The sequence below is a fragment of the Lasioglossum baleicum genome, chromosome 4 (genome assembly GCF_051020765.1).
Source record: "Lasioglossum baleicum chromosome 4, iyLasBale1, whole genome shotgun sequence".
Lineage (NCBI taxonomy): Eukaryota > Metazoa > Arthropoda > Insecta > Hymenoptera > Halictidae > Lasioglossum > Lasioglossum baleicum.
In genome coordinates this window covers 6,741,823-6,769,126 of record NC_134932.1, presented here as the reverse complement: position 1 = coordinate 6,769,126, position 27,304 = coordinate 6,741,823, and the positions used below count along the sequence as shown (strand labels likewise).

The 27,304-nt window shown below is 46.6% G+C and overlaps 1 protein-coding gene across 4 annotated transcripts in view; it reads left to right on the top strand.

Annotated features, from left to right (window-relative positions):
- Nucleotides 1-693: 693 nt before the first annotated feature.
- The window catches only part of LOC143207871 (uncharacterized), a 420,173-nt gene continuing 393,562 nt past the window's right edge, over nucleotides 694-27,304 (top strand). For 2 of the 4 annotated variants that reach the window (XM_076421729.1, XM_076421725.1), the window contains exon 1: nucleotides 694-2,328. The gene's annotated coding sequence lies outside the window, so the exon portion shown is untranslated. The remainder of the gene's footprint in view (nucleotides 2,329-27,304) is intronic. The other 2 variants (XM_076421726.1, XM_076421728.1) reach the window with 2 other exon arrangements.

The following is a 27,304-nucleotide window of genomic DNA, read 5'->3' as shown; positions in this document are numbered from 1 at the left end:
AATGTGCGAGGGAAGTAAGGAAGGATTTCCCGCGTCCGGCGCGGCAATGCGGCGGGGCTGCTCGGGCGATCGAATCGCGCGGCGCGAGCGAGGCTCCGTTCGCTCCGCAATTAATTACCGAGCGCGCGGCACGATCGACAACGTCTCGGGAACCGAAAGCAACACCCAATTACCGTATCCCGTTCGGGATCAGCGGATAACGATACTTTCTTCGGTGATTTCTTGGATCCATCGTTGCGCGGGCGGTTTCCCGTGTCCCGATATTCTCGCGCGCGTATTAGCAACAGCAGCGGCATTATCGCGGCACACGCGGTCGCTCACGAATTCGGAGTAACGAGTAAATTCCGATAAGTTACCGGTGTGTCGGAAACTTTGGTGGGACGCGGCGAGGAAGAAGAGGGTGGTGGGCTGGTGTGGAGCGGTGAAGCACGACGGCTTGTTTCAGAGGGGAAAGAGCGGGAACGCGCGAGACTGCGAGAGAGCGGGTGGACTATCGTGGAGAGCGCGGGGGGCGAGGAAGGTGAGCCGTGTGTTCGTGAGAGGGAAGAGCAAGAGGCAAGAGGGTGGCGGCTGCGAAGCAATGGCTTGGTGATGGCGTGCGGGATGGTGCGGAGGAGGAGCGGCCCCCCGAGGGGTGTTGGGGGGGGGGAGGAGGGAAGGAGCGCGCTATCGGCGAGCGCCTCGGTTCGGCCGAGTCGGCCGACGTCGGCCTCGATCAGCCGCTCGGCGCTCAGTTCGAGTCGGACCTCCGTCGTAGTCGGATCGTGTCATACTGCCGCGCTGTCTCTTTCTCTTTCTCTCTTTTCTCCTTCTCTCTTTCTCTCATTCCCTCCCGCGGGCAGAACGCGCGCGCGAGCGAGCGCGTCTCACAGTGTGTATATGTGTGTTCCCTGTTCTCCCTCTGTGTCCCCCCCTGTCCCCCGCGACGACAACGAGTTCCGCCCAGTGAGAAAAGAGTCGAGCGGAGCTTTCCTGCAAACAAGACGCGTCCTCGACACGGCAGTTGTTTGTTTTCTGGTTTCGCGGTGTCGCGGTTGACACAAACAGCGAAGCCGAACGAGGAAAGGGTCCCGTGCCGCCGCGCGTCGCGAGGAGAGGAGGAGAGGACAACGAGAAGAGCCCGCGTGTACGTTACCGTCGTGTGCGGCCACTTGGTCGTGGTCGTCGTCGTGTTCGTCACCCGGCGACGTTTGTCGTCGACGTGGTCGTCATCGTTGTTGCTGGTCAGAAGTGTTTCCAGTCGACGAAAGGAGAGAAGTAGGTTAGCACACCGGCGGCGGCTTTCGCGTCCGCGGTAAAACATCTATCCCCGGTGTACATATATAACGTTTCTCTAAGCCTTTTACCGGGGCAGTCCCGCGCGAGTGTATACCGTCCTGATCTCTGATGATGTTCAACCAACGCGCACTTCTTTTACGTAACGAAAGCGCGTTAGAACGCGCGCGTGCGCTCTATATGGAGTCCGTCTCGGTTTCTGTCCTTCTCGTTTCTCCATTGCGAACGAGAATCTTCGATCATCGTTAGTGTACATCGCGTTGTTCCTCGTGCCAGTTCGTGTTCCATCGGATCGGCCGATCATCGGTCGTTTTCGTCTCGTTAGGCCCCCAGTGTCTCTTGTGAAGTTTCTCGGTGCCGCGAGATCGCGGTCGTTAACAACCGCTCTCCGATTTCCCCCCCGGGTGCGTTTCGATTTTCCCGCTGTCTCTCCCCACGCCGGGTTCGTTAGTCCGATATAATCGAGACCGTTCGATTTCTTTCGATTCTCTCGAAGCGTAGCCGTTGACGGAACAGAGCGCGCGTCGACTGTCCCGCGAACGCGTCAGTTCCTGCCGAGTAACTGTCGAGTGCGGTCGCGAGTAACGTTCGTGCTTTTCAGTAAAGGAGTATTCCTCGCCTGGATACAATAGCCTAGACGATTTATATGTACACACGCGCAGAGACGTTGGAAACCCGGCGCTATTCAATCAACGACTCGTCTGCCGCATCGAGTACTCTTCATTGATGCCAGCCTTGTATTGTTTTGTGGTGCTTCTCCGTGAAAGGTGTGCTTCGTTTAAACCTGCAAGGTGGTGCGACTGTTTCTCTCTATGTGCGTGATCTGAATCAGTGATTCGAGAGAAATAGCCGATATTTGTTCGGCGATCGAAATAAATAAAAATAAAGTAAAAAAAAAAATATAGAAGAAAGTAAAAGAAAAAGAAAGTGAGTTTTATTGTATAAGTGTGCAGTACTACGTTTGTCGTTCACTGTGGATTATTGGATATACTTTACGCTCTCGTCCCAGCGACCTGCCGACGGAGCGCAACGTATCGCCGCTGCACGATTTATGTAAGTAACAGGAATATGTACTCATATATTATTTTAAACGTCTCGCGATTGCGATCGATACCGGTACATACTACACCTCCCGTCGCGAGTGATGTTTGCTTTACATGCGCTATCGTTTCCGATGTTTTCCGGGAAACTGTGAATCCGTGTTTGCGTTTTCGTAACCTGTGTTTTCATCGTCTCTCGTTGTTTACCTTTTTCTATCGAATCGCAAGAATCGTCGAAAGACAAGGATAACGAGCGCGTAGCCACCAATGAAAAGAACCTTCGAGCGGTTGCGTCATCGACAAAGTCGTACGTCGCGAACAGGTTCGTATTTCGAGCGCAATATTCATTACTAACCTCCGAACATTGTCGCTTCGGGTGACACGATCGAAACGTATACCGATACGATCGTTCTCGTTACATTGTGTCGGGTCGATTCGAAAGTTTTGTCTCCTTCGATAGGTACATAACCATGTTTCCGGATTTCCATAAATTGTAGCGGGCCGAATGCTTCTTTCAGCCATCGATGCGTAAACTACGAAATGGCGGTATAATCTTGTTAGAACAATCGTTTGCTATTGGGAATGAGAACGGCAAACCGAGTCCTATTGCGTTTTGTATGAGGATCGGACGGAAAAATCGGCAACGGAGATTGTTGAAAATGCGTGACGAAATTTTTTAGCCGATAACAATTGGCATTTGCTTCGAACATTCGCGTATTTACAGCGTACATGACAGTTTCGCAAAGTTCCATTTTCTCTTTCGCTATCTAAAAAAAAGTGTCCGGGAAACAACTGCTGTACCCATACCTCATGGAGTTATTTTTATCGTATTATGACCTTTGCTAATGAACTATAAAAAATCGATGCGTCAGAACTCTCTGATTAACCTAATTTCTTGGAATGTTCGAAATCGTTTTTAACCGTTCACGGGATATCAATGCCCTGGGAATAATGATTAGGTTAGAGGCCAGTTTCTGGTAGTAGAGAAATTGAATTGGCTTCGTTACTGCTCTTGGCAGCAATCATGGCAGTCGAATATAATCCGCAACCACTATAAACTCCGTTCCGGCGACTATAACCTCGCGGGCCCAGAGAAATTGTGTTTGTAAACAAATTTTTCTGCAATTTCGGACACGAAATATTTTTCACGTTACGCTGACTTCATTTTTTTTTTCTGCTTGTTCCGAATGAAGTTGGTTCCGACAACCTTCTATTGAAACTCGTATCAGATCGTTATACGTAAAATATCATTTTATACGGCAGTTTATTCGCGAAAGATCGTTACCGTTTTAACGGATCGTTTGTTAAAAGAGAGGTTGCACATGGTTTTCCCAGAGTATTCGAAGAAACGATAATTATTTAAAGAATGGAAATGCAGGTACGAAAATTAGCGGAGTGCAGGTGACACGTCGATGTAATGTATTGTTATCCTCATTTAATCCGCATTCAATTCATTAAATTTATAACACGCGCGCTGCGAATCATTTCTCTTTCGTACGATGTCGACAAGAATGTATGAATGAATATCGCGTAAAACTTTGTACATATTTTTCAATGACATAACCTCAAAATTGCCATTTTTTGACTTGTCACTTTTCTTGCTGGGGCGCGACATGTTTACAATGTGTACATGTTTACAAACGCTGAAAGTACACATCAACAGAACCATCGAGGAAAGTCTAAACACCTTTTTTTGTTTTTACCGATACAACGTAGGCCAACGATGACGACACAAATTAAATTTTGTTTACATTTACGGTGCTCCCAGATTACTTCGAATTAATTTAGCATAGTTTTACCATTCTTTTTGTTACGAATAAGAGAGGCGAGGAAAATGAAATGCGAAGTCGTTCGTGCGAATTAATTCCTAAAAAATTGCCCAACAAGGCGACCCAACGATCGTCTGTTCTTGATAAGATCAAACACGCCTTGCAGTTCGTTATTTGAACATAGTCTACACAAAAACGTGCGTATTTTTATAGACAAGGGGGTTGGGTGAGTTTCGAGGGAGCATTGTAGTACAATGTGCCTCTAAATTGTTCACAGAGTTTGTAATCGGTTACTTCCGACACTGTAGGAGTGGTTTTAATCATTTCGCGCGTAAAGCGAGTTCGAGGAACGTCGATCGCCGCTCGACGATCTATTTAAGATTCTTCGCACGGAAATGTTATCTTATCGGAGAAAAGAATGTTCCCGGGGAACGAAACTCGCCTCGAAAAGTCGCGTCGCAGCGTCTCGATCTCTTTTATTCTCCCATTGTTTACGTATCCCGCCATTGCTAAGCGAATTATTGCGAACAAGTGCAATGTCATTGGTGTCGAAATCGCTCGGCGCGCGCGTGCGTCGGCCAATTAAATCTCTCGCTTCGGCGAAATATCTCGTGAAACACGCACTTCGCATCGAATTAAAAAAGCGATCCGAAACTCGTCCGAATCAATTTCGATGATGGTCAAACGGAATAGTAATAAAGTTCATTTGGCTCTGCTGCTGATTGTACTTTGATCTCGGAATATTTTACTGTTGGTTAAACAATATATTTACTGCTGCACTTTAGATGAGAAAAGCATTTTTCATATGAGCGCAACACAGTGTTGATCAATTTCAACTGTCCAGTGAAACCATCCACTTTCACCGTTCGAAATTTTGAAGCACACTGCATACACGTGAATTTTTAGGACTAAAACGTGTAACACGTCGTAATTAACTGTTATTGAAGTCGAAAGTTGTACTTTCTTTCTAATTAAATGTGTACGTACATTTTAGCGAGCGTCACGCGATTTCAACTGGAAATGTTTATAGTAGCATAACATCTTTGGACGTACGAGCCAACGATTTATATGGCGTAGAGGAAAAAGTCACGCGAAAACGTCTAGGCACGGAACGCGTTAAGTAACACAATCGAACCACGCGTACAGGTTTAATTAATTTTCATTAGTCCGCTTACACGCGGAGAAACGTTGTTTGAATAATAAACGATCGAGAGACTCGTGGTATCCTTCGACACGCGGGGGATTGTGATAAAATAAAGAAGAGAGGGAACGCGCATGAAAAATACAAGGCAGTCCGATGAATGGGGTCGTGCTTGCGTGGATGTTTGAAGAGCCTGCATGGAAATGAGATTAAATTGAAAGGTCCCCACGATACGAGACGAAATTCCAGAAAGTGTAATTAAATATGAAAGGAACTTTTAATACGTAACCGCTTCACCTACACACAGGGAATCTCTCGCGAATCCGCGTTCGAGTTTCTTCTTTTTCTCTCTCTCTCTCTCCCCCCTCTACACCCTCTCTGTGCCCGTATATCTCTGTCACGGGGAACGTTTTCGCGTGATCGGACAAAATTTTAACGACGCGTTCGAATAGCTGCAATTACGCGGCGCCGGGCCTCCTTTTTAATTGTATTTTAATGATGCTTGCGCGCGCTTTAATTGACATCTATCTACTGTCCAGTTTATCGAACCATCGACTATAAAAAGCACCGACGGTTGAGTTATACGGTCCGAAAGAAAATACTCTTTATCATTCGGATAATTGTCAGTAAACTGTGCACGTTTACGCGGAATCGCGTTTCTTTCAGAAGTATACTAAACCAATTCCATTTATTTGCTCGGCATCTCCGGCGGAAAGTCACTCGGGAAATTTAATAGACTTTTGATTAACGGTGTTTCGCTGCTTCTCAGTTTTATTTACTGCTAACACTCTCTCTCCGACTCCTGCAGACAGTTCGAAGCGCTCGTTAAAATTGCCTCAAAAAATATGGGATCGAAAAATAATTTCAGGCGCGAATTGGAAATCGGTTACCGATACGAGAAAGAAAATGAAACTTCAATTATCCAAACGCATTGTGTTTCGTGCGCGGCTGGTAACCTGCACTAATTATTCGTAACAAATTTACCAGTTCATTGTTCGATACAAAGCATCGTAGAAAGTGTACCTACGTCTCGTTCGAAATCATATCGGAGACCGGAACAATACACAGGCGGTAATTGTTCGTACGCGAGCCTCGATGTTCGAAAAGTTTCGTCAGTTAACAGGTGAATAGGGATCGTCTATCGCGTTTCAATGAATTTTGAGAACGTTTTTCATTCCGACTGCTCGTTTATCAATTTACACCGGAGTCTTTCCGACGAAACCGTCCAGTTGACTTCCTGGTGTCGCTATGATGAAGTAAAACGCCGTCGCGGGTTTCTTTCATGGCAAGTTGCCGCGATTTAATGAGATATCGTCGATGCGTCGTCGTCCCAACCCCCCTGAGTGGCTGCACTTTGCACCGGCGCGGCGGAAGCTAGAACTTTGAATAATTATTCGCAAAGCGTAACCGTTTGCAAGCAAATTAATTGTGGGATGTCCGGGTAACCTCGTTACTTGTTCACCGCGTTCTCTGCCTTCTTCTTCCTCCTCCTCCTCCGCTCCCTACTCCGGTTTGCTACGCTCCGCGCTGCGTCGAGAGGATACGCGCGCGTGCGGACGGATCGAGAGCACCGTACCGGCCATAAAACGACGCCCTATTACACGGTCCCTGCAAAATTATCGAATTATTAACTACACCGTTTCTTCGTAGCGGTGCTGGTGCTTTCGACGCTTATTACTTTACGGCGAATCGAATGGCCTAATTTTGGCCCTTCGATGCTTCGTCCCGACAGAATGGTGTGCAATTTATTGCTCGAAATATTGGGTCGTTTCGCCTGCTGCTCTTTTTCACTTTAACGCTCTTCCGCGACCCATGACTTAGGATCCAATCATTTATTCCCTCGAAAACACGATTTCGCTGGTAACGAGGCTTCACAATCTTTCGCGGGAAATTCTAGAATACAGCTTGCGGAACGGTAATCAACACTACACCCCCATCACTGCCGGTCAAATGACCGGTTTTATATTTTTCATTTCGCAGTTATTGAAATTATGAAGTTGCTTACGTGGAAATTGATTCGATAAATTCTTCGATTAATTCACGGCGTCCTCGAACGCTAATTTTATGGATAGTTATCGATGTTCATAAATTATCTGTTTATAGCTATTACTTTTTGTTCGAGAAGAATAATTGTATGTGAAATTGCGTAGTACATATGTAACTCTGTTCTCTGCGACGCGAGTCTCGAAATGATTCGATTAAAGAGAAGATCACGGGAAAGTGTTGTGTCCACGTCACGCACGATTAAGTAATTCTAAATATAATTAAAGATAGGCCCTAGAGTCGCGGCGTTCGATTGCACGAGACGTGGCAGCGATGCGTCCGGTGCTTATTGTTCTCGCACACGAGTGACGTTAACCTTGTATCTTTATCTAGCCTGCTCGGCAATCAACGTTCTCACAACGGAGGAGGTACGATCGCCTTTGCGATTATGGGTTTCTTTTAACGTTTCTTAATCGAACATAATTAGTGTTTCAATTACCGTACGAAACGGTTTTCAACATCGACTAACCTAGTTAATCTGAAACCGTTTCCGGTCGATGTTGACCTCACTATTCGATGTTAATGTATTACTAGACGCGTCCGGTTTAGACGCATTACTTGTTCGATGATGATTCGCTTAACCTCTCTCTGTCCTGTATTTTTGCCCTAGTTTTTGCCGCCTTCAACTTTCCGTGCTTTTTAACGAGCTCTCGAGAACAACAATTTTCACTTCAACAACTACTTGAGCTCGGCAAAACAGATTGAAATATTTCGTGCTTTCATATCTCTAGGCTATCTTAAGTAACTGTTAACCTAGCTGTAACACTTGTGCAAGTTCATTTTACTAGGAACTTGAATGATTCACGGTGAACGATGATCTGTACGCGTCTCGGCCGGGCAGCGGTAGCATAGATCGTTCGTGCACAATGTAGTATTTTGCGGGAATGCATACACGCATCGCGCGGGAGGTAGGTTCCTGGAAAATGATTTGGCGAGGTGGTAATTTATCGATTCGTTTTCACGTGACCGACAATTGGCTGCAATTTACGCGGCCTGTAATTTGACACTTCGCTGCTCCAAGATATTTGGCGGGAAAATACTCTCTCGAGCGCATAGAATTCCGGGAACGGGGTTTTTCGAGAAGGAGGAGGAGGAGAAGTTCGACTGAGATGTTGGGAACAAGGTTTCTAGGAATGCAGGCGTCGGAGTGGCTGAGTGGCCGCTCGAGTGTACGCTTGTGTGCGAGTACGGGGGGTTGAGAGTTCTTCAGGATGGCCAGTGCGTGGTGAGAAATGTTCAGTCGGGCCAGACCATGTGAAAAGAATACGGAAAGCCGTTAATCTACGTGACCCGATCCTTCTCTATTAATATTCACCTCTGACATCGCCGGTTAAACCCCATTGGCCACGTATTAATCAAAGGAAACAGCTACTTAAATTACGATCGAGATTCTTAAAACTTCGGTCGCTTTAAGTACACATTTTTTAAGAATCAAATAGAAATTTGCTTTTCGCTTCAGAACGAAAACAATAATAGTAGTCCCTTAGTGTTTACATAAACACGGACGTAATGACCCACTCGTGGGTCACTTACGCGAGCCGCTATCTTAAACGTACACGTAGCTTCCAATGGCTATCTTGACTCAGGTCGGACGGTGAAGGGTCATCGAGTCAAGGACACGATGCTCTCGACAAATGGGTTCATGGATTCTTAAGTAGAACGGTGGTCCCATGTAAGAATGATGGGGACGGTAAACGCGTTAACCCAGTGCCTCGTTCAACGACCGAAACACAGTTCCCTTTTATAGTAATACGAAAACTTTCCTCTTTCGCCTGAATTCTGTGACGGCCGCGCGAAAGGCGCACAGGTCGTCAACTTTCCTTCTTCACTCGCAAATTTACCAAGAATCCCAGCGTGGTTTGTGCACTCCGAGCGTTGCGGCTCGTATGTACCGCCGAGAAATAAGTATGAGAATGAAGATATACGTTCCGGCGTGCGCTTACACACATTCGAAAAAGGATCCTACGGTCGCGTGTTCAGCATTGCTTCGCCTAAGCCGACGAGATTTATGCGGTAAGCTTCGAGGCGACTTCGTCATAAGGACGCGTCTTCCTCTCTTGCTCACCTCGAAATCGATATAGGCCCTTACGACGGTCCCGCTACGTATCCCCCCGGCTCCCTTTCGAGGGTTTTATCTCTTCGGTGTAATAAATAGGCCTAACGCCACAGTTTTCTCCCTTTTACGATCATCCATCTTGTACCGTGTGTCCCATCTAACATCCTGAACGTTTCTCCTGTTCCCGTTGATGACGAAAAAACGTTGGCTTGAAGCATCATCTGGTTCGAGGCGTCACGAAATTTCAAGGTCGACGATGTTTACGTCGGTCGTTAAGTTTTGGATGTTTTGAAAATTAAGATCGCGCGAAGGTGATGCCACAGATCGTCGAGTTGGTGTTGATCTCGACGAAGCAATAACGAAGGCTAAAAAAGGAAGAAGAACTTGAAATCTCAAGAGTACGACCTTGGAGAAAATTTCCTGTACCCGTGACGCAATCATATTTGCTCCTCGACCTCGACGGAAAGAGAATCTCGCATCGTCTTACAAACGATAAAATGATCCGCGTCTGCTGGATCATCCGGCTAACGACCAATTACAGGGGAAAGACTTCCGTAATTTCTTCCGGGAGAATCCCCGTGGTTGAAAAGTGTTGCATCGCCGCGCCGCGATGAATTCGAACGATGAATCGCGGCGTTTTCTTTGACGATTCCCGAGGAGTTCCGCGCGGCTGATAACGATGGCTGGAAATAATTGGAATAATCAGATTGAGAAAATAGCCGAGTCGAACGGTAACAGGTTTAAAGGTCAGACAAGCGACCTCGTATGGAAACGGATGGGGCGGGAGAGGTTGATACACGTAATTCCCCGTCATCGTGACGTAGAAGGCGGGAGGGTGTTCGTGCCGTGGCATTTTCTGGGAATGCGAAAAGACGGCTTTTACGATAAAAATTCAGCCCGATAGAAAACGCCATTAACGTTCGCCGTTCCGGGGAGAGCTCGGTGCTCTCTTTTTTCTCTCTTCTTTGTTCGAGTTTACGGGGATACTCGCGTCGGCGAGCGAGGAACCGTTCCATTGTGCGACCGTGTACGTATAATAAAAGATTACAAAGGTCAGCGAACATTCGTGAAACCCGGTCCTGCCCCACCCCTCTTTGTGAATGAAAGCGGCGAGCAGGAAAATTTTCCAAACGCCAGAAAACTGTCATCGCGATCTGCGAGCAGGTGTCGAGAATGAGACCCGGATGAACACCTCTTCTTCTTCGGGCTCACGTCTGAGCCATACATTGTTAGAAAACCAACTCAATTTTTTCGTACAATCTGCGTTCTAATACCATCGTCAACTTTGAACTTTGGCCCGCGGAGAGCTTTCATTCCGTCTGTGACTAATACTGGTTATATCATCGAAGAGTGCGATGCGTGAATCATAGGTCTCGAACCATTCGATTATGCGCAAATCGAGAAAGGAATCTTACGAGAACGGTGTTCACGAGTCCTTGCGAGAATCAGAAGTTTAATCGAAGTACCGGCCGGTGCTCGAACAATACACGTGTATCTGTGTGTCGAGGCGGAGGGTAGGAGGAGGATAGGAGGAGGATAGGAGGAGAATAGGAGGGGTTCTTCTTTCTCGTATCCACTAGCCTTGAGTAACTGTCGGGGCTCTCGAAGGTTACCGGATCGGTTCGGCGTAAATGAACCCAGCTAATCCGCCCCGAGCCAGTGCAGACTGCTTCAATCGCGGACTTCCATCGTCCAGGTACCGAAAAAGTGCGTCCCAGCAGGTACCGGATCCTCCTTTTGAACCTTGAAACTCCAAGTGTCCTGGATCCACATGAATAGCACGAACACCTCTAACTTTTTATTCGACCCAAATTGCTTGCGAAGTTCGTAGAACAATAAGCACCTATCACAATACAAATACATTGAACACAATTGGCATACATTGCCTTATAATAACGACAAAATTGCACTTTTTACATGTCGTACTAGTTTTAGAAAAACATATTTATAATTGTAATATTTCTAAAAGACCAAGCAAGTCACTTTGACTCATCCGGTAGTTCCAGTGTTAAAGATTCTTTTAGAATTAGTGTAAAGATAAAGAATGCCTCGTTAATAGATCATAGTCTAATATTCCTAGTTCGAATAAAATTTTGCACTCGGACAAAACCACGAAGGTATCGATGATCAATGATTAAACTCCGGACAGACAACCAGTGAAGTATTACACGGCGGCAACTCGCTCTGGAATTAATACGGGACGTCTGGCTGACGACCGGACAAAGGGCGTAGAAGCGTCGAGATTTGAAAATACAGTTGGCCGTTCATTTTTTACAGCCTTTATGGGATAGTAGGCGGATTATCATAATGGTAGCCAGTTCCGCGAAACTTCTTTTGATCGTACTCACGAGAGACGAAGGCTCTCCATTGTTGAGCGTGGAGCAGATTTATGATGCGATCCACTTTGCCCTCGCTTCTCGCTTCCGGTTATTACGCGAAAGTCGGGCAAGAAAAGCCCAACTAGGATACGCGCCGGTAGTTGGCCAGAGGTGGTGCGATGGCCGGGGTGTGGGAGAGAGGGATTCTTAAAAGAAGGAACTGCAGTGAACAGATCCAATCTGGGAAGATTCGTTTCGTGTTCGCCGTGCTCTACGCTTCCCCCCTGAACGATCGAGGAAAGGAAAACCGAGGGTGAATTCCCGCGAATCAACGGGCTTCCTCCGACGATATTCGTCGGTTTAATCGTGTGATATCCTTTGACGGCGATAAATACCGCCTCGGAGCCCGCGTTCACCTTCTTCGAAAGCGTTCGACGGAACTCTTCGTTCCCTTTCTTCATTACGACCATTTTCGTAAAACGTAATCTCCTCGCACTAAATTATAATAATGACCTCGTCGAATAGTCCATAACAAACACGGAGTTTGTGAACAGAATATAAAAATGTCAGGAATACACGAGATAAAAAATTGAAGGGCCACAATGGACGTAAAGCATTTATTATTAGCGGCGAAGCGACTCGAAGGGCGGAATTAAAAAAGGGACTCGGAATGTGAAAAATCCCGGTACACCGCTATTTCCACTCTCAGTGGGTTCTTCGTTCTTCAAGTATTCCAATTATCCCTCGCTATAGAAAGTATTCCCAAATTAAGGATTCCGTTCCCATTCTGGCCTTCGGAAGTTTTTATTGCGGAACTTCCGAGATCTTCGCGAGGACGATGCTGCCATTTTAGTCGCGGAGACCGCGTTTCGGTTCGCCTTGCAAGTAATACGTACTTGTTGCGATCGAACACGATGAATTTTCTTGTGCGGATACATATACGGGAAAATCCTGACGATCGAAACGAGCCTACGAGCACGGAAATCCGACGGGAAGAAGAACGAACGGAGATTTATGTCCAGGAAATGGCCAATTGAACGTGCCCACAGTAAACATATTGTTCGGTGAATTTTGCTGGCCTCCTCGAAACATCTGTTACACAGAGTGCTTTCGAACGTCTAGCGACACACTCGCCGAAGAAGTACCATTCGTTTTTGCGAGTGAACAGCCAAGGACGGTTCCCAGTGGCACGGTACAAACAGAGAAAAAAGCACAGAGCGCGCGGGGCTCGCGATGTATGGTTATTTCGGACGCGCAGCTTATTCTAGGCAATGTATTTCCATCGTTTAATCTTTATTCGAATTGTTTGCGTTGAATACCGTGGGCTCTGCGCGCCCACCACATCGGTTCGCATTAACAGAATTCGCATCCTGATATTTATAAACCATTCCAGCCGGCAGAAATAATCCAGAAATAGCGTTCGACCGTTAACTTAATTGCAATCCACCGTGTCAATCCATTAACCGTTTCTCTCTGCCGTTCTATTTCCGTTCCTCTTTCGACCTACCTTTCTCTCGCTCTGTTTCCATCGGTCTCTTTCGCTCTTCCTCTCTCCCGCTCCTGTTCCCTTTCGTTCTCTGTCTCTCTATCTCGCCGTTACCACGCAGAACGTTCTCCATGCAAATTCGCTGGAACACCGTAACAGACGTTCCTCCGGTGAATCGTTTCTCCCGAAGCGAACGCTACCAGGACATAAGCTCGCGCGTCTCGCTATCAGTTCCGAAGGATAGAGCATATAATGGTGAAATAAAATGAACACGAGCGAATAGAACGCCGCCAGAAATGGAGACATCGAACTACCAGATTTATCGTCGGGACGGGGACGCGTACACGCGTCTTTTCTCCTTTATATGCGCGCCTACATATAACGTGTGTCGTATGGATAGCGATGGGATCAAACGTCTCGTAAGTCTCGTCGAGACTTAACCGTTTCGGATTCTCCAGAGACAAAACTCGTGTCTGGGAACGGTACTTTAATTCTCGCCTCGTTAGTTTCGCCAGGCAACGACGGAAACAAGAGTGATCTACAGTCGGTCGCAGGAGTTTGCGTACACCTGTTGAAGTTTACATATGCATTCGGAAAAGAAAGGGAAAAATCCATTTTATGGACGTTGAGGTATTTGTTGGTTCAACGAATTCATGAAAAACGGCAGTTTTCCTCCATCTGTGTATCCGATCACGCAAATAAATCGAAAATCCAGAGTCAGGCGAACAAATTTTATTTGCTCGAATAAATCCGTGAACATATTTTTACAGACTTTCCTGTGTTCCTGTTTTCCGGCGAGCCGATAAATTAATCAATGGCCACAAAACGTTCGAATATTTGGGGAGAGTCGTGCAGCACCGATCGCTCTAAGTTTTCTTGTTATTAGGTGGACTAGAATCGGTAAAAATTAAAATTAAAAAAAAGGGATTTGTAACACAAAGGGAACCTAATAAAAGGCCAGAAATTAATTTTGTGAAATTTAAGAATTAGTATTCGTTATTTGTAAGAATAAAGATATTGGAATTTGAAGGAAACATCTTTCCTTATTTCCTTTCCTTAATTGAGTTTCAGCTTTTCTTTTTTCTGCTTCTTTGGCTTTTTCGTTTCTTGCAGCTTCTCTTTTCTCCGCATTTATCTTTTTTTCTTCAGCCAGGTTCCTTTTTTTCTGAACTTCCTTGATAAAAACGGGCGAAGTTAAGATTTCGGATTGTTGCGTCCGTCGTTGTCTTCTCTATTTTGTTTGCAACTCTAATGTGTCGTTTCTAGGAGAGATTGATTTCACTATTTCCATGAAATTTGAAGTTACACCAGGTAAAGAAGTTAATGAAAAATTATCGTTAATATTTAAAGTGAGCGGTGATGATGGTTTTTTCTGCTTTGGAATTTCGGACTTTTTTCTGTGGGAAAAGGTAGAAGAAAGATTGAATAAACATTTTCTAACTTCATTTCAAATGCTAACGCATTGAACTTACAGATAAGAAAAGTTTGGCTTATACTGGTCGATTGATTGGTTGATTTGGCGACGGTTGATTGGTCGGTACTGGACGACAAACATGGGGAAACATTTTAGGTTATGGTATACATAATATACAAAGAAAATTCCAAAACAGGGCCCGTTAATTATACTTAATAGACTAGATACAATATACATAATTCAGCAAAGTCGTTTACTTACCTGAGAAACAAATTATCAGATCTAGAAAATAACTCTTAACACTCGAAATATCAACGCTCACAACAGTTATATTCATTTGTTTTCTTCAAGCAAGTGTAGCCATTTGACCTGGAAAGTTATAAACTAATTTTGGTCGGTACTGCACGACTCTCCCCTATATTTCTGTCCCCGGTATATTCGAAAGGCGAGCCGTAGACTTTTGCGACCGGCTGTATATTCAAAACACTCGCTTACCTTGATACACACAGTTGTCCCTGTACGATCCGAGCTCGGCGCCAACTAAAAAGGCAGCGTTTTACAAGAAGCGACGAGCAAGTGAGATGGTTCGCATTAGATTACATTGTAGCAATTCAAGGGAAGTTACCGAAGTGTGTTTCTCGGTGTTATTGTGTGTATAGGGTGTTCCAGTTCGAATGTGCTAGAAAAAATGCCTGGCTCGAGACCATTGTCACGCACTTGCGAGCGGGAAGAAAGGGTCGTTGCGGAAGGGACACCGTGTACGTCCCTCGTATTCCCCTCGGGATGGCAGGATGTTGGGTCGGTGGATGTTTGACGTTGAACAATGCTTGCTCAGCCGCGCTATCCGCGTCGTGATATATTCGTAGTCTATCGTCGGAGGTGCGAGAGAGGGGAAGAGAAGGAGAGACGGAGAGAGAATGTCCGTGAAAAATCGTTCCGTGAGCGTTTCGCCTCACGCGACGAGCAACAGAGACGTCGACGGGACGAGAAACGAGGTCTCTCGACCGTGTACCGGTGACGCCAACCACCCCCGCACCCCCTCGAATATACATATTTACCGGGAACCGAGCCGTTTATCGAACGAATTGAAAAGAGTTTGCGTAAAGGATCGTCGGCCAAAACGATTAGATAGCAACTTGAAATTGATAGTCCCCGTTCGGCTTTTCAGGGCGAGAAACTGGTGTGCCAGCCCTTTGGTTGTTTCCAACTCATATTTGACGACCTTTTCTGCTACTGCGCCATTACAAAAGCATGTTTCATTGATTACGGCGGCTGCTTAATCATTCAGACTGTTCCAGTGCTAGCATGATTATGGCCCTCTGGAGCACTGTCCTAACTCCTCCAAATTCAGCTGCAACGAAATTACGTCTATCTAGAACACTCTGCAGAGGAAGAAAGGGAGAGCATGTTTCATTGATTAGGATGGTTATTGTAATTATCTTGATGGTTCCGGTGCAAGCATGATCATAGATTACCCTTTGCAACACTGTTCTGATTCGATAGCTATCCACTTCTGTGGCTGGAGGCGGGAGCTCGCTGTTGAAAAGCTACCGTGGTTTTACTGTTTTATGATCTCAGGTGTTTCTCTCTCCAGAATACTTTGTCGGGGAATGTAGACAGGTGATAATGAACATGATGATGGCTGGTGGTACAGTTTAAATTATCGGACCAAATTGGTGTTTGGAAAAGGGAGAATCAGATACGGATACGATATAAATTTTTGAAGATGCCGACTCTGCGGTCAACGCGCTAAAGATGAAGTCCACGCGGTTGTTTTCTTTGGGACTTTTTGGTTGGACACGATCGAGACCGTGATAGGATGGCGCAGAACCTTTTGCGGCAGATACAGTGACGAAGCTTCTTCAACCCTCGGCTCGAGGCGGAGTCGAAATGATTCACTGTGTCCTTTTGGGTGTCCTCTCTCCGCTGGGTTATAAAAATCGTCTGGCTGAGGACATTGTTCAAGAAGGTCCGTCGAGATTACCCAAACGGTTGACTCATTTTTCCAAATTGAATCTCTGTTGTTACTCCCTCGCTAGAACCGTGCACGGACAAGCAATCATTGAGAATTGTTTTGCAGCGTTACGACACACGGGTTTTCTTGTGTGTAATTGCGCAATTACGTTCAGCACCGTCGAAATATCGTTATTGTTCGCCAGCTGATTGGCAAAGCGAAGGTCGACGGGAGTTTAATGACCACAGAAGCATTGTGTTCGGTTCATCGTCGCGAACGCGGAAGTTTGCGCGCACTTCAATCTTCCGGCGAACTTTCTGCAGGAAAGTTAAGTAGCCAATAAACAATCGAATGAGAATCGAAGTTTACCGCTTCGTAATGAGTTGACGTCAGTCTTGCATATTTTTTCGGATCCACTTTCTCGTCCCTGGATCATTTAAATTCACCAAGTCGTTTGCAATTTGAGCGGTGTAATGTTTCGCCAGAATTTATTCCATCACTTGGATAATCGTTCGGAAAAGTTATTCAGCGTTGAAAGATAAGAGAGTTTCGTTTGCATAATGTGTACTGTTAAATTTCGTACACGAGGGATTAAAGAATGTTTATTAGGATTAAGAATTTGTATTCGTCGGAGAGGCAATGGATGTTGCAGCTCGTATTGTACTCTGTAACAAACCGCATTATGATTCGCAGAATTTTTAACGAGCGTAATTCCATTAAGCTCCCTCGAGAAGGAGAAAAAACGTACAGGTGCTTGTCGGGATAGGATAAAAGAGAGGCCATTGATATTTCCGGCGGTATAATCCTGCTTGTCGGACGATTCCGAGAGTGGTAGAGGGAAGGGTCGGTGCGGTCTGGGCAGGGACAAACCATCGCAATAAAGGATTCGTCGACCCTGGAAAACCTTCCCAACGGAGCGAGAAGCGGAGGCTCGGAAAGGAAACGACCAGGGGAGGAGAGAGAAAGAGAGACAGGGGGATGAGAAGGGGGTGGGGGTGAGCGAGAGCACCTCGCGACTGACACTCACCGCGGAAAATAATTCTCGTGGAAACTAATTTCAATTTATGATTCCGTTATCAGCGGAAGGCGCGCGAGCGTACAACCGCGACCCGGTTGGTTTTACTCCGTTTCACCTAATTAGAGGCTGCGTTTCTCTGTGTAACCTCTTCGCATATTGTATTCCTCAAGCGTTTTCCAAGCGTGCTGCGTGCGCGAACCCGCCGTATAGCGGTTCATTTCTTTCACGGAAAAAAATGGTGCCGCGCGCAATCGTATGATTCCCTTAATAGCGCGTTTAATCTCCCCGTTCACGAAACAAGTTTCATCGGAAGCTTCAAACGCTCTAATATTCTTAACCACGACCACTCGAGCACGGTGTTTCATACATATTTAACCTTCGGCTACTCGACGCCGCGTCGTTTCTTTTCCACAGTTGCTTGCCTGGGGTTCCGCGAGTAATTTTTCCATCAAATAAGGCAACTGTCTTAATCTTAATTTACTAAACATTTGGTGACACACGGGAAGATCTTGAATTATCCCTTTTCTCTGTTTTATTTGCAATCGTTACAGCACCTTGATTATTTCGCTATTAGAAGATGCATAAAATTAGTTCATTAGGGAAATAACTGTTCGATTGTAAGTCGAGCTCCGTTTTCGGGTCCCGCGATCGATCTGGCCGAAGAAAGCAACAATCGGCCGGGAGCCGAGGATCGATTAAAATTTTAAACATGTCAAAAACTCCCGACTGGATTTAATGAAAATCGAGCGGAATCTGACGATATCGATCAACCTATCCCGCAACTCTCCGCCTCGCGGCGTTCTCCCTCTCTCGCTCTCGATGCACTTAGCAGAAAAACTTTCCCCTCTGGCCTGTCACGGGGAAAATCGATCGATAATACATGACCGTACGCTGCGGCGATTCGGAACGGTGGCGAAAGTCGGGGAAAGACCCGACGGGACTTAACGAGTAGAGGGAAAAGAGGGGGTGGAGAGACGGGCTCCGCGTGCGATTGATCGATTGCGTCCCGCGAGAAGTGACCGACGAATAGAATTCGGGAAAGAAAGCGCGGCTCGGGGGTGGCCGAAGAGGGCATAAAAGCGAACCCGACCGCTCTCGGATGGGAGAAAGCACAGAGATTTGTTTGTACGCCCGTGATACTACGGCAATTTATCACCGCGATTACGGAGAGCAAGAGGAACGGGTGAAAAGGGATAAGAGCGCAACCAGGGCGAGGGACCTGGAGGGGAAGAGAGGATAATCGCGGGTCCTTTGGTAAATAAGGTTATTCCTCCGCCGAGTCGGCACCCATTCCATTCTGCTCCGCCACTATCTCGACCCATCTTCCCGGGCTCCCTGCTCTCCCGCGCTCTCTTTCTTTCTCTCTATCCCTCTCTCCCTCTCTGTCCCTTCTCGTTTTCTCGTCCATATTCACACTCGGCCACGAGCGGGAACGATTTGTTGGAATTAAGCGGTATTTCAGCGGACCGTGACCACTCGTGACTTCCCGACAAGGAGGCTTTCTTAAATTCTAATAATCGCTCGGTCCATTTGGCCGACGAGAAGTTTTAAGGGGAGTCGCCCCGGAGCGTCTTTATTAAGAAAATCCGGTCCAGATCGATGTTATTAAACTTCGGAGGAAAAGAATCCTAAATGTTCATTTACTCCCGACGGATTTTACCCATCTCGTCGTTTTATTCTGTGCTCTCTGATTTTCTGCTTCCACGTGGAGCGAATGTGTTCCCGTTCAATAGAAACTCTTGTAAAGAATGTTGAAACGCTGCGTGGCCAACTTGTTTTCTTTGTAGGATCTCTAGTTTACATCGCTTTAATAAAATGAGTTCCAGGTAGAATATATGTTTAGTATACTTATTGTCTCGAATTACCAGTGACACGTTCCCTTTTAATTGAAATCCTGACACATATAGGACACGAGACAGTCGACAGTTCGAATGAAATGCGACCAATGTCTGCACGGTTGCTCGGAATAATTTATACTACATAAATAGTTGGGAAAATACGTGCCACAGCAATAGGTAATAGGAATCAATGACCAGAGCACGAACAGAGCTGAAACACAGGACCAATCGATAAACCAAAGATCGTGTCCCATGTCCTCTGAAATTTTGTTCCCGCATATCCCCGAGCGGTGCAACCGGAACGACTGTAGCGAAGCTACGCTTCTGTCGGCGCTGGTATTACAGTGAAAGCTTTCGGTACTTTTATTGCCCCTTTTTCGACAAACAAACGACAGCTTCAGAAATTTCTTTTAAAACTTCATTGTACTCGAAATTCAAGTTGTTCGGTCGTTTCAACGTCCGATCGACGAGTCGTTGTTGCGCCGACACGCGAGGCACCAGATAAAAGCGCCAGTGTGCACGCCGCGCCGGGCCGGGGCGTATCGTTTCGGTTTTTCTATCCACCCAGACCCGTGAGGCTCGAACCTCGTCCTGGCCAGTCCTCGACAGTTTGTTTTCCGGTTTAACGAGCAGTCCTTGCCACACGATCGGGTCCTTTGACTCACCGTTTTTTCCTGCTTTTCACTGTCTCTCCACCCCCCGCCACGCCCGCTCTTCTCCCTCGGTCCCTTCTCACGCCCCTTTTGCCCGTCACGCCGCTCTTTCATCGATCCTTTCGTCCCTTTCTGTTCCCATGCAATTGCCTTAACGAATCTGTTACTCGCTCTATTAGCGTGTTTTCGATTATTCCAGTTAAATCGTTATCTGCTCGCGAGAATCGCGCGCGCTCGACGATAGCCAGATCGATATCGCAGTCGCGGGACCTCGGTTCGTTTACAAAATTCTTCCGCGAATTGCTTCGTTTCAAAAAATATTGGATTTTTACCCGACCAAACCATACCCGCGACGATAAAAGTATTGTCTGGAAATAAATTCTATCAATGCTTTTGCTGTTTTAATGTTGATCTAGTCATTTCTGTTATAAATGCACAATATCCGCAGTCTATATTATTAGAAATTAATACCACAACTAATTTTGCGCGGACCTAATTACGCTACTAATGAAACTCGAATCGAAGTTTCGGAAGGTAACAAGTTCCTTAGCCGACCTGTGCTCGACGGGCCATCAGGCGCGCATAATTCGAATTCCCGAATATTCTCCGTTCCCTCGAATGATACTAATTAGTCTCGTCGAAGTTCCAGCGTTGCTGTTTATCCGCGGCGCAAGCCGGAAACGGAGTCCAATAATCGACCGTGAATTCGCGTCGTTAACGTTCCGCGGGTCTCACCGAAGGGGAAACAGAAACGGCGCGCGGCCATTAGGCGAAGAAGAACTGATAACTCGGTTATCAGCGATTCGTATCGGCCCGGCACGATAATTATATCGGCCATTGTCTGTTCGCCCAGATTCACCGAGCGAGAAACGATCACGCGATGCCGGGAGGTCGACATTCCGCTCGGTTATTTAAACGTTCCGGCGAAGGTTACTCAACTATCATCCAATATTATCGTTCTGTTGCCGCACTGGTTAATAAGATATCGCCTGAAATCGTATTGTCGCGCGATAATGGGATCAACGGACTGGCCGATCGATCGCGCTCATGCTCCGCGAAAGCGACACTCGGCGGCGAGCGTTTACTCTCGGGCCTCGCGATGCAAAACGGCTGGAACACCTGCGAAAACTTTGAAACCGTTGTTCGCCGTTCAACAGGCTTGTTTTCAGAATTCCGCACCGCTGCCGGGCGCTAAATGCTCGGCGAAAATTGACGAAAGCACGGGATACAGTTCGGATTATTTTTTGGAGAAAGAGGGTTTGACAACGCATTTATTTTAACAGTTTCATTTGCGTATGCATGATACAAACGTAGCTCGGTTGGTTGAACTTTAATCTCCTAAACCACCTCTTTAACATGTTTGAACATTTAACATGTTTTCGGAACAGCTGGATCTTCTTAATGTATGAAAATGAGCAACCGAGACTACGACGCGACTAACAGACCAGAAATCTAATTTCTCACAGCGTGCTACCTCTTCAGAAATTCATTTATGTCCCCACTAGGACATGGTTTATGTATTGCTGCGTCACTTTTCTAGCTTGTGAGACGTCAATCGCTGTGGAACCGAGACACTCAAAGCACGTGTCAGTCGAAACGTGTGGTAATAAATTCTCGGTCCCAGCTCGAATGTTAATAAGTCGTTCCTAGAAAGCACCTCGTATCTACAATATCCTGAAAAACGGCACGGCCTATCTCCGCCTGGTATCAAGCACACAAAGTTGTATCTACTAAATACAATTCTTCAGGAACACAGATTGCTCCATCCTTGCTTCAAGGATAAAGTCATTCGACGATTAAGGCCGCGTCGGGCACGAAGGGGCACGGTTACCGTTGCCAATGAGTTTCTCCGATTTCGTAAGCGTTGTACGATCAGAGAAGTGTAAAACTTGAGAAGTTTCCACGGCAGATATTCCCGAAAGATCGAGCACAAAAATTTTCGATCCGTAGATATTTGCAAGCGTCGGCGAGCGGGACAAAACTGTGACTCCGGTAAAAAGTCCACGGGTCGGATGCAATTATCCCGCGGGGTTGAGTGACCGGCCATGCACAAACAATTAAACGATTTACTCGATTAACCGCTTAACCGTGTCTGGGAAAAGATAAACGATTTAGGTAGCAGCGAACGGGCTAGGACGTCGACGGCCTAGGATCGTCTAGGATCACCGCAGAGAGAAATGAATGGGCGGGAGGGAGGGACTGTGTTTCAATTTCCGCTTTCGCTTTTAATTTCACTACCCGGTTTTCCGGCTGGCTCTCGACGGCTGCCTGGCTGTGTACCTCCGTCCCGGCATCTTCCATCCTCTCGCAGCCTCAACTCGGGATCTCTCTCTCTCTCTCTTTCTCTGTTTTTCCCTCTTTATTTGTCCCGCGTTTCGAGGGAACCGTAAACGCTTCTTTTCGTTTTTTCCATTCCCGGGTTTTCTCGTTTCCCGTCTTCGTCCCGTGCGACGATTCCCCGCAATAATGGCGGCAGGAGCAGCCGGGGCTGGCGGCTTCGTTGTTGGTTCCTAAACGCATACGTTCTCCGCTCTCTCCGGCTCTCGCTTTCCTCCTTCGTCGGTCGGCTCCGTCCACCGAGACAGACTCCCTGGTTTCTTTTCACCCTTCATATCCGCCCGTTGCTCTCTTTGTCAAGAAGCTTCGTTTCTTGTTCTACCGGACCCGCCGCGGAAGTCTTTTACTTACGTTCCCGCGAATATTCTGCTCGAGAGTGATTTTAGCGAAATGTGGTTGAAATTGAAGTGGAATCTCCTCGGGGTTTCTTCCTACCCTCCCCACACCGTCGACGTTTCCCCCGTTGTTATTTCTCTGATACACGTTTGGCTTCGTGTTTGTCGCTTCTATTTTTATTAGCGTCGTCGAGGTCTTCGTTTAGAACGCGAAGTTGAAACACGCGTACTTCAATTATCCCCATCTGAATGTGATGGATTGTTGGGTTGCTTCTGTATGGTCGATATGTATATATAATATTTAAAGAACAATATGAACCTCACGGGCTGAGAATGAATGAATGCCATAAAATAAAGCGAATAAATTGAACAGGAATGAGCGAGAGAAATTTGTCTCGAATTTCCGAAATTGAATTTACGGAGATCTGCAGTTTACCGGCAATGGCGAATAAAGAACCGGCGAATAATGTACGAGAGCTTGTTAGAAAGAATCGACAGGCGGCCGAGCAGTTTCCCGATTCATTATTTCGTAAACGTATTTATACATATTTTCGATTGGAGGGCGCGCCGGCACAGGAAGGGGTGGATGGGAAATCGATTTCACGGCGCGATAAAGTTCTTTTCCCAGGTACCTGGTTGCTTCCTTTATTCCACGCTCTCCTTCCCGACGATTTGAGCGCGCCAATGTAAATGCAAATACGGCTTCTCTGTAGCCCGTCGTCCCGTCGTCATCGTCTCCGTTGGTCCTCTTTAAATTCCTCCGTGCTGAAGGACCGTCTGCCTTTTCTTCCAGCTTCGTGCCTCCCTTTGGGAATTATTACCGCGGCTGACACGTCGCTGACTGGGAACGAAGGTAACGCGTTCATCGCGCCAATAATTTCATCCGCTGTCACGTCTCCGTTTTCCCGTACTGTATTCTTCCGCTTCGCCGTGCGACGATTGCTGGCATAGCTAACGGATTCCTGTGTAATCCTTCCTCCAGCAAAATTCAACCGAAAATTCCCAGTGAAATATTCTCTTGTCTACCTTCCAAGACATACACTGAATATATCGATAATGGCGAAGAAATAGTGAACAAATATACCATTGTAAACCTCTTTTCCAAATTCGGATAAAATTGGAGCATCGTTTCTGAAAAAAAATTGAATCTGAAAGTGTTCCGCCGCTATTTAGTCGAACCGGAGGTATGCTCCGCATATTTCCAAATTGGATTTCCTCGAAAACCAGGTTTTGCACATAGAGTAACCTCCTCGCGTTTATACCTCCCGTATCCCATGCACCCAAGCGCTCTCGTATTCGAGGACTCCGTCTCTCGTGGAAAATTTGATTCGTAATATAATTCTCCATAGAATATTCCGCAGTGATCAAACATTTTTTCGTATAATCATCCGAAGAGTATTTTTTTTTTCAACACCCCCGGGAAAATCCTGGTAGCTGCCGCGCTTATTCTTTTCACTTGAATCGATCGATATTTTCCCGACAGACGCGTGTCGCATCGATAAATAAAACTCCGCTGTAAAATGTAATCCGAGCCACGACACCGTTCGAAAAGAAATAAATAGATATCACTCGACGAGGGAGCGAAGGAGAGAGAAACCGACCGATCGAACGAAAAAAAAAGAGAAGATCGCGCGCGGAAAATCCACGATGCGCGCCCAAGCGAAACGGATTGCAGAGATAGAATTCGAGGCACGAACACCGAATTTACGGAATGTTTTTTTTTTTTATTAAACTGCATTTTTTGTGTTTTATCATCGTCGCGAAAACAAGCGTTACACGACGGATCATTGACCCGCTCTCGGAATATTTTTCGATCGATTAATAATACATTATCGATTGAAAGTGGTCGGCGGCCGCCGCGTTATCATTTTTATTGCTTCGTCGATTATTCATGGCCTTCGATCGGTTTCAACGATTCCAGAAGCAATATGCATTTCAAAAATAGACACTTCCCTCGCGGGGAACCAAGGATCTCGTTATACATATGTAGAATTCCAAACATTTAGACAGCTAACAAGATTTGTAATTCCATTCGTACATGACGGTGAGCGGTATATTCGGATTGACGTTAATGCTCGACTATTTCGATTTCGGTAAAACGAGCCAGGAAATGCATTTTGTCTATCTCGTAATGCGATATTGTTCACTTTAAAATTCTGTTCAAATCCAGTGAGATTAAGATTGACAAAATATTTGTGCAAAATAAAAATATTCCGCGTCATCTGAATCCTGTCGTGAATGCACAAACTCTGCGGTCTATGTCAAATAGAGTCAATTCGTAATTGATAGGCGTGGTTTTCGTCCAGTTTTAATACACATGAAATTTTCATCGAGTCGAAACAACCCGAGGGATCGTTGAACGACGAGCGAACGCGGGATCGTACACGCGAGAAGGTACGAGCGATTATCGTAACAGCGGGGTTGCTTCGATCGCCCATTACCGTGGACGTAGCTTTTGAAACCCGGCATTCATCGGACTCCGCAAACTATCTGCAAACTGCATACAAATGGGAACGTGTTCCTTTGCCGTTGGCTGAGAAGTCACAGCTTCAAAGGAAAACTCGAGAACCAGCTACTCGAGCCGCTTCTTTCACGAAACTTGCCTGTACTGCCATCGTAATCCTCTTACTTACTACGATCGCGATGGCCTAACTATTAAATAGTACATTCTGATGGTGAACTACCTGCGATCGATTAACTAGCAGAGTTTTTGCACAAACAGTTAGAAATAGATATCTTCACACTCAATTATTCAACTAAGCAGTCTTGGAATTGTAAACTCGGTTGCGCGAAGAACGTTTTGGATGGATGGATAATTAAAAGGACGAAATCAATTTTTGAAAAGACAATGACATTTATGAAATGAATCATCTACACAAGGTTTCGACCAAGTTCAAATTCCACAGCTTCCAGCAATGATTCAGGAGAATAGCTCCGTAATTCTAGAAATCATATTTCACGAAGAAATTATCTACAAAATGTTTGGACTGGCAAAGCAATTGCATTCGATCACGTGTTAATCGTTTCGTCCGAATTTATCCGAGAACGGTGGCTCCCACACGCATTCCAACAAGAGTCCAGCAATTATTCAGGGAAACGGGGCTCGGGCAATCTTTCGCTATCATTGAATCATCCCGGGCCGAGCGTGGCAGCCTCGAGGATTCCTGGGGAAAGGAAGGTGGAAGCGAGAGAGAGAGAGAGAGAGGGGGGACAGGATAGAGAAAACGCGTAGGAACGTGGACACGGGTACGATTCAAGGTGGAACTCGGACGGGAGCGAAACCCGTTCCATCGGATACCGAAGAGCAGACCGTGCGCGAGAGAAAGGGAGAGAGAGAGAGAAGGATGAGGACGGAGGATTGAGAACCGCGTGCCAAGAGTGACGATGTAAACGTCATATATCTAGAGGGAAGGCGAGGATATTTCGATCTCGATGGGTGGGCCGGCTTGTCCCAGCGGTGTATCCACGCGGTCCTCCATGAATTCCTGCGTATCGGCCTGTACGCCGTCCGCTGAATCGGGAAAGACGCAGGTTGCATCCTTTGGCGAACCGGGAGCGATGCAACCGCGTCGAGGATCGATGTGTTTCCTCGTCCTCTCGATCACAGAGGAAAAGCAACCCTTCGATCCTCCACGGGTTGCAACGTCGGTGAACCAGGAACGATGGAACGCGAGGAGAATTCAAAGGTTTCGTCGTCTTTCTGATTCGAGGAAAAGCAAGTTCCCTCCCTCTCTCTCTCTCTCTCTCTCTCTCTCTAAGAGGCTGTGCACAACGCCCGAGGATCGCTAGGCACTGCGTCGTTTTCTGGATCGAAAGGGGGCGTACGATACCGAGGATCAAAGACGCCTCCTCGTCTTTCTGGCTCGGAAAAATGTGACGCAAGGAGGACCGAAGGATTACGTCGTTTATTTTGGATGAGAAAGGGTGCAGGTTGTTGAAGGGTTGCGTCGTCCCCCCGGGATTTGAGGGTATGTAACATGTGGAAGAGGATTGTATCGCTTCCCGGATCGAAGGATTGCAGCATTTTAGAAACGTGGCCGATGCAACGCGCGAGGGATTGTATCGGTTTTTCGGTGAGAAATGTTGCGGGTCGTAGAGGATTGAAGAGAGTTGCGCCGTCTCGATCGGATCATGCATGGAAGATCAAATGAGGATCGCAGGGTGTTCTCGCTTGAGCTTGATCGAAGAAAATGGAACGCCCGGAGGATCGAAGGATTACACAACTTCGGGAGGAAGGAAGGATGCAAGTTGCCGAAGATCGACGGGCTTGCGGAATGTCTTCGGGATCGAGGAGAATGTAACGGCAGGTGGATCGAGGGAATAGGACGCGTGCGTCAGAAATCGAAAGAACACACATCGCGTCTTCCGCCGGCGATCGATCCTAGAGGATCGCGAGGTTCCGGGATCCGGGCAGACCGTAAACGAGGAATTCGCGGGGTTGAAAGTTTGCCGGGTAGCGTGGAAGCAAATTGTCTGGCCGAGAGAGAGAGAAAGTCGTTTCAATTTTCGCGGTTTCGAGGTAATGAAATTTACCGGCGGCTTGATTCCGTTGACGAGCGCGAATCGAGTTTGCCGCGTAAGTGGGACGAGTAACGGCGTAACGGTGTCTCGCGACGATCACCTCCAC